Source organism: Triticum aestivum, chromosome 1A (genome assembly GCF_018294505.1).
Source record: "Triticum aestivum cultivar Chinese Spring chromosome 1A, IWGSC CS RefSeq v2.1, whole genome shotgun sequence".
In the NCBI taxonomy this organism is placed as follows: domain Eukaryota; kingdom Viridiplantae; phylum Streptophyta; class Magnoliopsida; order Poales; family Poaceae; genus Triticum; species Triticum aestivum.
Window position 1 is genome coordinate 230,691,452 of NC_057794.1, and position 9,930 is coordinate 230,701,381.

The window sequence follows — 9,930 nt, forward strand, 5'->3', positions numbered from 1 at the left end:
TACTGGTTGTAGTAGGTTCCACCCTTTCAAAGGAAGAGAATCTTCTTGTAAAGATCACTAGTAGTTGCTTCATTTATAAATTAACAGTGATGAAGGCACGATTTATGTGATTCCTTTTCCCTATGACGTAACTGGTGCCGACTTGGTCACCTAACAGATTACAGCCAGTTGATTCATATGACTTGGTGGTGTTACTACTAGAGATTAAAAAATGGTTTGGTTTCAATATTTTGATTCTTATCTGTTCAGAAGAAATTATGAATTGAAGTGCCCCGACCCTAACTACAGCTGCAAGTGTACTCGCACACCCTGTTATCATGCATGTCTCCATATAGACTGGTCATCGACAAATGTTTATGTTCTGTACAAATTAAGAAGACAACACTATTTGATTCTTCTGATTCCTCTCATTCTTGACAATAACCAAAAATCTCTACATCTGTGTAACAGAAAACTTATACTATTTTCTTATACAATACCCCTTGTCGAGATAATAGAGGTTTTGGTTATTGTTCTATGCTCACTCCTTTCTATATGCAGGCTCTTATCATCAAGTTCCTTGACAAGTTCACATCAACAGTCCAGCTAACCTGTGGAGCTATGGTTGGTACCATTGGTCTTGCTCGTTTTATTTAGGTAAAATTCTTTGAATCATTATAACATTTCACTTTTTCTGTAATGAAGAAGATAAATTTTTCATAACAAATTTTGTACGAGTTTTAATATATTTTCTGGAGTTATGTTATATGTTTTCTTTTCATTGTGCAGCTGGCCATTGACATCGTTGGGTAAGCTTCCCCAGATGGTCCTTCTCAGATCTCTACTGGTGTTGTTGCCTTGTTCGGCAGGGGTGAAATAGGTTGTGTTTCCCATTACAGAATCACTACTTGCTTCATATCTTCCCCTCCGTCGACCATCTGTTGTTCAGAAGAAAGACAGTGCTAAGCAAAGCGATATGATCATATGAAGTATGCTTTGACACCATTACATTGTTTCCGTAAAATCCTTTTATCAGTGTATACTAGTATACCATGTGTCTTTTTTGTGAGGGAGGTATACCATGTGTTTACTAGAATTATCTTTGAATTGAATTATATATACAATTAGCTTCAAATGTAATTAATAGTTACTCCTATATACGAGATTATGTATTCAATCCAACTAAATTTTACTCCACTAAGTTTTGGTCGGTCCAAGACAAACTCCTAAATTTAGTGGAGTAAAAATTAGATTTTCATAAGTTCAGCATATATTCAATTTAAACAAACTAAACCAAAATTTGACACATAATGTATATAAGCATCCATCGAAACATAGTCTAGTTTAAACCTAAACATGAAGTTGAACTTAAAACTAAACATAATTTACACTAAAAGCCAACGAAGCATAGTCAAATTGAAACTTATAGAGGGCGAGCTAGTCCACCACGAAATATCACTGCCCATGGAGTCCAGCATGTCCCCTCGTCACCGCACTTAGGGAAGATCCTTCGCCACTCTTTAACATCGAAGTCGTCGTCGGTGCTACCGTCCTCCTCGTCGTATGAGAGGACAACGACCTCCCCATTGGCCGTGCCCTTCGCCTCCACGAAGATCTTGCGCTCCACCTCGACCAGCTCGGGGTACTAGTGGCGGAGGAGGCGGTGGCGGGGAACAGCGGGGGAGTCACCGACGGTGAGGATTCGGGAGGAGGAGAGGCACAAGAGGACCAAACTTTTGTACTCCACTATATGGAGTCTTTTAATGACACCACTTTGTTATTCTGTGGTTACTAAAAGTGCCCTGTGTACAAAATGAAATACTGGCCTATATTTCTTATGTTTACTGAAAATGCCTCATACAAAATTGAGATAGTGCTGGTGCTTGCCTATGTTAAATCAATTAGGAGTACAACATTTCGGTGCTATAGCCAGTGCACATCCAATAGAAAATAGTAGGAGATCAGACGTAAAATACTTGGAATATAGGACTGCAGCCTTATATATCTAAACAAATCGGGAACACCTCACTACTCATTGTTGTAAGATTACAGCAAGATGTGTCAGATTAGTTCGTCGACTCAAAACTCATTCTGTAATCTTATGGCAACATCATTTGCTTTTCTACACTGGCACTTCGATGCACCGCATAGGTTGCACACATACATGACGTAAGTTACTGACATGCAGGAGGTAATACTACGGTGCTCCTTTTGCTTCACGGGATAGAGACCAATTCCTTTTTCAAACAGTAATTCCCCCCAGCATGTTTTTGTTTCTTACGTTGGAGATAGGCGTAGATCCCTATATATCACAGGATCAGAATATTATTCTGATCACAGGATGAACTTCCCGAGTTACAAAATCTGAACTTCCCTCTATAGGAATCTGACCTTCGGCCTAGCTTTGCAACCGTGTCTCCCCACGCGAATTATTCTGGTCAGTCGTGTTCTATGTGATGTAAGTGTAATCTGGAAACGGTTTTCACCAACTAAATGCCAGTTTTAAATAGGAATCCCGCTTGTTGTTGGATTTGCTCTCGAGACATGATAAACTTGCATCTATTGCAATTTTACTGCCTGAGTTGTTCGACCTGAACTTCCCTTGGTAACAGGATGAACTTCCTGCAACAATGTCCAAGTGAGACTTGCAATATACCGTTGGAAAGCTGTGCACACGACGATCAAGACCCAAGTTGAATTTTTGGCAAAATGTAAGCGGTTTAAGAGCAGTTTTGAAAACTGTTTTTCTTCATACAAAAAACGTGAATCGTATTTTCGATCGCATTTCTAAACTGTTTATCGGAATGAGGAAAATAATATGGCGTTGGAAAGCTGCTTCAAAACTGCTCCTTCCACATGTCGATAGTTTTCTCTAATTCCAAATGGTTAAAGAGTAATTTGGAAAATCATAATGTTTCGCAAACCAAACAGCCGAGTTGTATTTTTCATGCCATTTCTAAATGGCTAATCCAATTGAGCCAAATGATATGGCATTCGAAAGCTTATGACAATGCGCTACTTTCTCATGTTGAAAGTTTTTTCTAATTTTGAACAGTTTAAGAGTAATTTAGAAAATGGTACAAGTTCTACCGAGTTCATATTTTCGAGGTAATTTTCTAACCATACGTCTGAATGCAGCAAATGATATGGCGTTGGAAAGCTTGAACAAATGACAAACTATTTGGTATATATTGTTTCTCCCAGTTCTTTACAATTTTAATTTAATTTTGGAAATGGCTAACAACGTAATTTCGCCATAATTTCTACAAACTTTATCGGAATGGGGCAAATAATATACCATTGAAAAGCTACGCAAAATGCGAAACTTTTTTAGGTAGATGGTTTTCTCTAATTCCTAGCCGTATTCAAGTAATTTTGAAAACAACGAGATCATGCGTTCTGCCATTATCGCGAAACAGATTCTTCGAAAATGCACCTCTTCAAGAACATAAACTTCCCGGCATGTCTACTAGAACTTCAGTATGTTTTTCACGTTCTTATTTTTCTCATAGCTCTCCATCCACTCAGCAGAATTGAGCAAGTGATATACTAATGGAAAGCTAGTGTAAACACGCAACTTTCCTATGTTGATCATTTTTTCATACTCACGATGGTTTTAAAAGTTTTTCATCTGAAATCCATTCAGTGCAGTAGTTGAACTTCCTACTATTTTCACGTTGAATTTCTGTGACGTATTTTCGTTTGTAATTTTCTCATCAATTCTTTAGTGTTACACAAATGATATTCCTTTTGTACAAACCTCTCTCACAATATTTTTTAACTTTCTTCGACTGAGGACTTGAACTTACACAAATGATATTTGTCGGTGTACTAGAATAGGGGTACCCTAGTACCCCGAACTTGTGCACGGGCAGTTGCAGCACCCCGCGGCAAAGGCTTACCAGGCGAACGCCAAGATCCACCAAGGTTCCCTTGGAGCCATCCAAGAACAAAGTATTTAAGCTAAGGAGACAAGACCCCGGCAAGAGGAGCTTGCCGGGAAGGCCAACCAAGGCGCTCCAAGGAACTTGCCGCGACGCGCCACGCGCTCCGGCAAGGCAGCAAGGCCCCGGCAAGAGGAGCTTGCCGGGAAGACTAAACAAGGTACACCGAGGCCCGGTGAGCGACGAGCTTCTGGGCCCGGCGAAGATAACGACAGCGGCAAGGCGCTTGCCGCGGCAGGCGGCCACTCTGTGTCCACGCTCTAGCGCATCCACCAACGTGTCGCTCTGGGGGCCTCTCCGGGCGCACGTGGCTGGAGGCTGTGCAGCCAGCTGTGCGCAGTGGCATGCGAAGCTGACAAGATCACCATCGTGGCGAATGGTGGCGCCCCTAACGGTCCTTTTCTGCACTGTTCGGGCGACTCAGACAGGCATTTAATGCCCTTGTCCCCTGCCGTCAGGGTTAGGTAGGGTGCACTGTACAAGCAACTGTATCAACTACCTCGCTTTTTACGTTTTTACCCTCCTCTGCGTTGCCACCTGTCGGTGACCCCTTTAGCGTATAAAAGGAGGCCCATGCGCAACATAGAGAGGGGTCGGTTCGGAGCCTTGGACAGTGGGCTTCGATTCGTTCGTAGCCCAGAAAACATCACATTCTCTCGCTCGAGAGCAAGAACACCAGATAATACAACCAGACAAGCAGCAGTAGGAGTGTTATCTCTCCGGAGAGCTCCGAAGCTGGGTAAAACTGCTCGTGTGCTTCGCCTCGATCTGCTCTTCGTGCGACCTCCGCCCCCCGCCGAACCGAAAGGGGCCCGGTCCGCTGGCCCCATAGGTGTTCGTGGATCAGTTCTCCCCGACATCTTTGGCGCGCCAGGTGCGGGGTGTTGAGATTGTGTGAACCAGATCCGGTGTTCACATGAGCTAGATCTTTATTCCCTTCATCAACATGCCACCGAAGAAGAAGACTTCGGCGGCAGCCGCTCCATCCACGTCACTTCCGCCACCGTTGGAGCAAACGAGTGGTGGGATGGACACCGGCGGAAGAAAGGACGTCGACGAGGAAGCTCATGATGCCGCCAGGTCCAAGAACAAGGCTGCACAAACCTCGGCGACTGTACATGTTCCACGCCACTCTCAGGAGGCGCAAGATCAACAGCGTCATGGCACTAGCAGTGCCATACGCATGATAGCCCAAGACCAAGCTGGTGGATCTCGGGGCGCTCAAGACCAGCATGCACGCCAGCGTGCTGGCACGAGCGGGGCACGGTCGCCTGGACGGGATACTGCTCCTTCTAACATAGTTAGAAGTTCGAGCACGTCCCGCTCCTCGCGCCGTCCGCCACTGCCACCCACCACTCTAGCAGAAGCTTTGGCGCGAGCTCAACTTCTCCTAGATTACCCTCCGACGTCAGACAAGATCGACGAATGGAGGGCTACTATTCAGAGTCTCATCGGCTACACCAACGGCGACACTCCACGGCAGCCGAGCGCGTCGCCGCCGCGGCAGGACCGCCGGACGCGAGCCGGTGGCGACGAAATGGGCGGAGGTGCAACTACCATGCAATCACCGCCCCGAAGACCAAGATCGCCGACTCGTCGGATCCACCTCGACAGCGACTCCACTGCATCGTCGGATCCATGAGCTCGCCGCGATCAGCGCCAAGTTCTTCATGATCGACAACAAGAAGACGCTCGAACCCGCATCGAGCGCCGAAGAGAAGCGCGACGTCAATCCGACAAGCGCGCTGGGCCCTCTGTTGACATGCATGCGCCAGGGGAACCAGGCGATCTGCCGTACGCGGTATGTTGTCCTGCGTTCACTCGTGAGCTGCGGCAAGTCCAGTGGCCCAGTACAAAGAACTTCAAGCCAGGCGTACCGGAGAAGTACGACGGCAAGACGCATCCGTCAGAGTTCCTCAGCATCTACACCATTGCGGTACAAGCTGCCGGGGGACGAGATGACAAGATCATTGCCAACTACTTCCCGCTGGTGCTCAAGCCCAATGTCAGATCCTGGCTCATGCACTTGCCGAACAACTCCATATCCTCTTGGGCTGATCTGTGCCATCAGTTTGTCGGCGCCTTTACCGGCGGACACAAGCCTCATGGCCAGGAGAGTGATCTTCATCTGCTCGCCCAGAAGGAAGGAGAGCCCCTGCGCAAGTACATTCAGAGATTTAGTAGCGTGCAGCACAACATCCCAGACGTCCACCCTGCCGTGGTGATCAGCGCGTTCCATCAGAACGTGCGGAACCGCAGGATGCGGGAGGAAATGGCGATGTGCAAGATCAGGGACGTCAGTGAGTTATATGCACTGGCCGACAAGTGTGCGCGTGCTGAGGAAGGGAGGAGACTCCCCGGAGAAAATATAGGAGCGGGAGGATCTGACAGTGAAGATGCTGCCCCGACAAGGAAAAACCGGCGGCAGAACAACAGAAGGAGGAAAGGCAAGGAACTGCTAGTTGTTGAGCAGTCCGGCAACGGTGGCGGCGCCAAGGAAGCCAAAGCTGGTGACTCCGGCAAGGAGGTTGCCGCGGAGGTGGCGGTCACCGACAAGCAGGACGGCACCAACAAGCAGTATTGCAAGATTCACCGCACCAAGGGCCATGATCTTCAGAACTGTAAGAGGGTCGAGCAGCTTGTTGAGCAACAGAAAGCTGAATACAAGCGGCGCGACAAAGAGAAGGCCCAAGAAGGAGCTGGTGGGTCCGGCAAGAAACGTCCCGGCCGAGGAGGACGCCGCGGCAAGGCCAAGCAGCGGCAAGGAGACAGACCTCCTCGCGGCCGCGACAAGGATGAAGATGACGGCGACGACGAAGATATGGATGATGAGGAGACTGATGAGCAGGAGTGCCAGAAAGCCACAAAGGTCCTGTGCGTTGATGGTGGTGCTTCTCTACATGCCTCGCACCGCCAACTCAAGCAGTGGGTGCGGGAAGTTAATGCAGCAGAACCACCCGTCGAGTCACGCAAGCCTCTGAAATGGTCCGGCACGCCTATCATCTTTGATATTGAGGACCACCCGGATCGCATAACTGCGGTCGGGTGCTTGCCGATGTTGGTTTCACCAACAATCCGCAACCTCAAGGTCACTAAGATGCTAGTTGACGGCGGGGCCGGCTTGAACCTGATCTCCTCCGCGGTGCTCCAGAAGCTCTAGATCCCTGACAGCGAGCTCGAAGAGACCGGCACATTTCAAGGAATTAACCCGGGAAGGAGCAAGCCAAAGGGAAAGATCACGTTGCCGGTAACATTTGGCAGTGAGCTGAACTTCAGGACTGAGAGGGTCACGTTTGACGTTGCCGACATTCCATTACCTTATAATGGAATCCTTGGCCGTCCGGCACTCGCCAAGTTCATGGCAGCCTCTCACTATGCGTACAACGTACTGAAAATGCCAGGCCCAATAAGTGTCATCTCTGTCCCTGGCGACAAGAAGGATGCTCTTATCTGTGCCGACAAGATCTACCGGGAAGCAGCAGCCGCAGCAGAACGCAGGACACTTGCCGCTGAAGCTCCCAGGGGGAAGAAGAAGACCAAGTCCGGCAAGAGCTCTGATGCCCACTCCGGCAAGCGCACTTCTTCGGAGTGCTGCGCTACCATCAAGGACGCACCATCGAGCTCCACCGGCAAGTGTAAGAAGGCAATGGCAGCTCCACCTGAGACTAAGAAGGTGTCCGCCAAGGAGGATGGCACTGGTGGTACCTTCACCATCAGCGCCACTCTTGACCCCAAATAGGAAAGCGCGCTCGTTGCTTTCCTGCGGGCGAATGTCGACGTGTTTGCGTGGCAACCGTCTGATATCCCCGGTGTTCCCAGGAAAGTGATTGAGACCACCTCGCCATCTGTCCTCATGCGCGGCCCGTCAAGCAGAGAGTCAGGAAGCAGGCAGTAGAGCACCAAGAATTCATCGCAGAAGAAATCAAGAAGTTGGAAGCAGCAGGCCTTGTCAGAGGAGTACTCCATCCCACGTGGTTGGCCAATCCTGTTGTTGTGCGCAAAGCTAACGGGAAATGGAGACTTTGTATTGACTTCACTGATGTTAATAAAGCTTGTCCCAAAGACCCATTTCCCTTGCCGCATATTGACCAGATTGTTGACTCCACAGCCAGATGTGATTTGCTTTCATTTCTTGATGCATACTCAGGATATCATCAGATCTTCATGGCAGAAGAAGATGAAGAGAAAACCGCATTTATCACCCCGTGTGGCACGTACTGCTTCGTACGGATGCCTTTCGGTTTGAGGAATGCTGGTTCAACATTCGCAAGGGTAGTCCACCATGCTTTTAAGCCACAAATACACAGAAATGTGGAAGCTTACATGGATGACATAGTGGTCAAGAGCAAGAACAAGGCGACCCTGATTCAAGATTTAGACGAAACATTTGCAAACCTGCGCAAGATCAACCTCAAGCTTAACCCCGAGAAGTGCGTGTTTGGAGTCCCTTCCGGCAAGCTTCTCGGGTTCTTCGTGTCTCAGCGGGGAATTGAAGCCAATCCCGACAAGATCAAAGCCATTGAGCAGATCGATGCACCAAAGCGTGTCAAGGATGTACGAAGGCTTGCCGGTTGCGTGGCTGCTCTCAGCAGGTTTATCTCTAGATCTGCTGAGCGCGCCCTGCCATTTTTCAAAATTTTGAAAAAGGCAGGTCCAATGAAATGGACTCCGGAAGCGGAGGCTGCGCTGCAGGACTTGAAGAGATACCTGTCCTCCACTCCAACGCTTGTCGCACCTAAGCCGCACGAGAAGTTGCTGCTGTATATAGCGGCAACCAATCAAGTGGTTAGTGCTGCGTTAGTGGCGGAGAGGGAGGCGGATGATGAGCCAGCAACCACGGCAGATCCATCCAGCGACAAGCAGGGCGCTTCGCCGACAGGCTATGGTCCCGACAAACATGGGTTTGCGCAGGAACATGATAAGATGCCAAGGAAAATGGTGCAACGCCCAGTTTACTTTGTCAGCTCTCTTCTGCAGGGGGCTAGATCAAGGTACTCTGGTGTGCAGAAGTTGCTTTTCGGCCTCCTCATGGCCTCGAGAAAGCTGCACCATTACTTCCAAGCGCATGAGATCACAGTCGTCACTCGCTTTCCGCTGAAGAGGATACTGCAAAATCCAGAAGCAACGGGCAGGATTGTCGAGTGGGCGCTAGAACTGTCAAGCTTTGGCCTCAAATTTGAGAGCACTTCAACTATCCAAAGCAGAGCATTGGCAGAGTTCATAGCAGAGTGGACGCCAACCCCAGATGAAGAAATTTCAGAAACGAGCATCCCCGTCAAAGAGGCAAACAAAGAGTGGCTGATGTACTTTGATGGTGCTTTCTCGCTGCAAGGCGCCGATGCAGGCGCACTGCTTGTCGCACCCACCGGAGAGCACCTCAAGTACGTAGTCCAGATGCACTTTCCCAAAGAGCAGGCAACCAACAATACTGCAGAGTATGAAGGATTGCTTGCCGGTCTCAGAATCGCAGCAGACCTTGGGATCAAGAAGCTCATTGTCAGGGGTGACTCACAGCTTGTCGTCTGACAAGTGAACAAGAACTACCAGAGTCCGTTGATGGAAGCGTATGTTGATGAAGTGAGGAAGCTAGAAGAGCACTTTGACGGCCTACAAATGGAGCATATCCCAAGAGCTCAGAATGATATTGCTGATGGCCTGTCAAAGTGTGCCGCACTAAAGTTACCTGTGGAACCAGGGATCTTTGTGCTTAAGTTGACTCAACCATCTGTAACACCATCAACTGGACAAAGCAAGAAGAGGAAGTTGGTTTCTGGTGACTACTTTCCGGCAGAGCTCCCCGAAGCCGCCGCCAAGAAAGTCCCCAAGATCAACACCAAGGATGCTGAGGGGCAGTCTGCTTCGGCAAGCCTTCTGGTTTGTTCCGTTGAAGCATACGCTCCCGAAAAGTTTTGCTCCGGCAAGCTTGCCGGGGAACATCAAGCTCCGGCAGGACCACAAGTCCTTGCCGTGGAAGCGGATGTTCCCGCAGCAGCAGATGCGCCTTTAG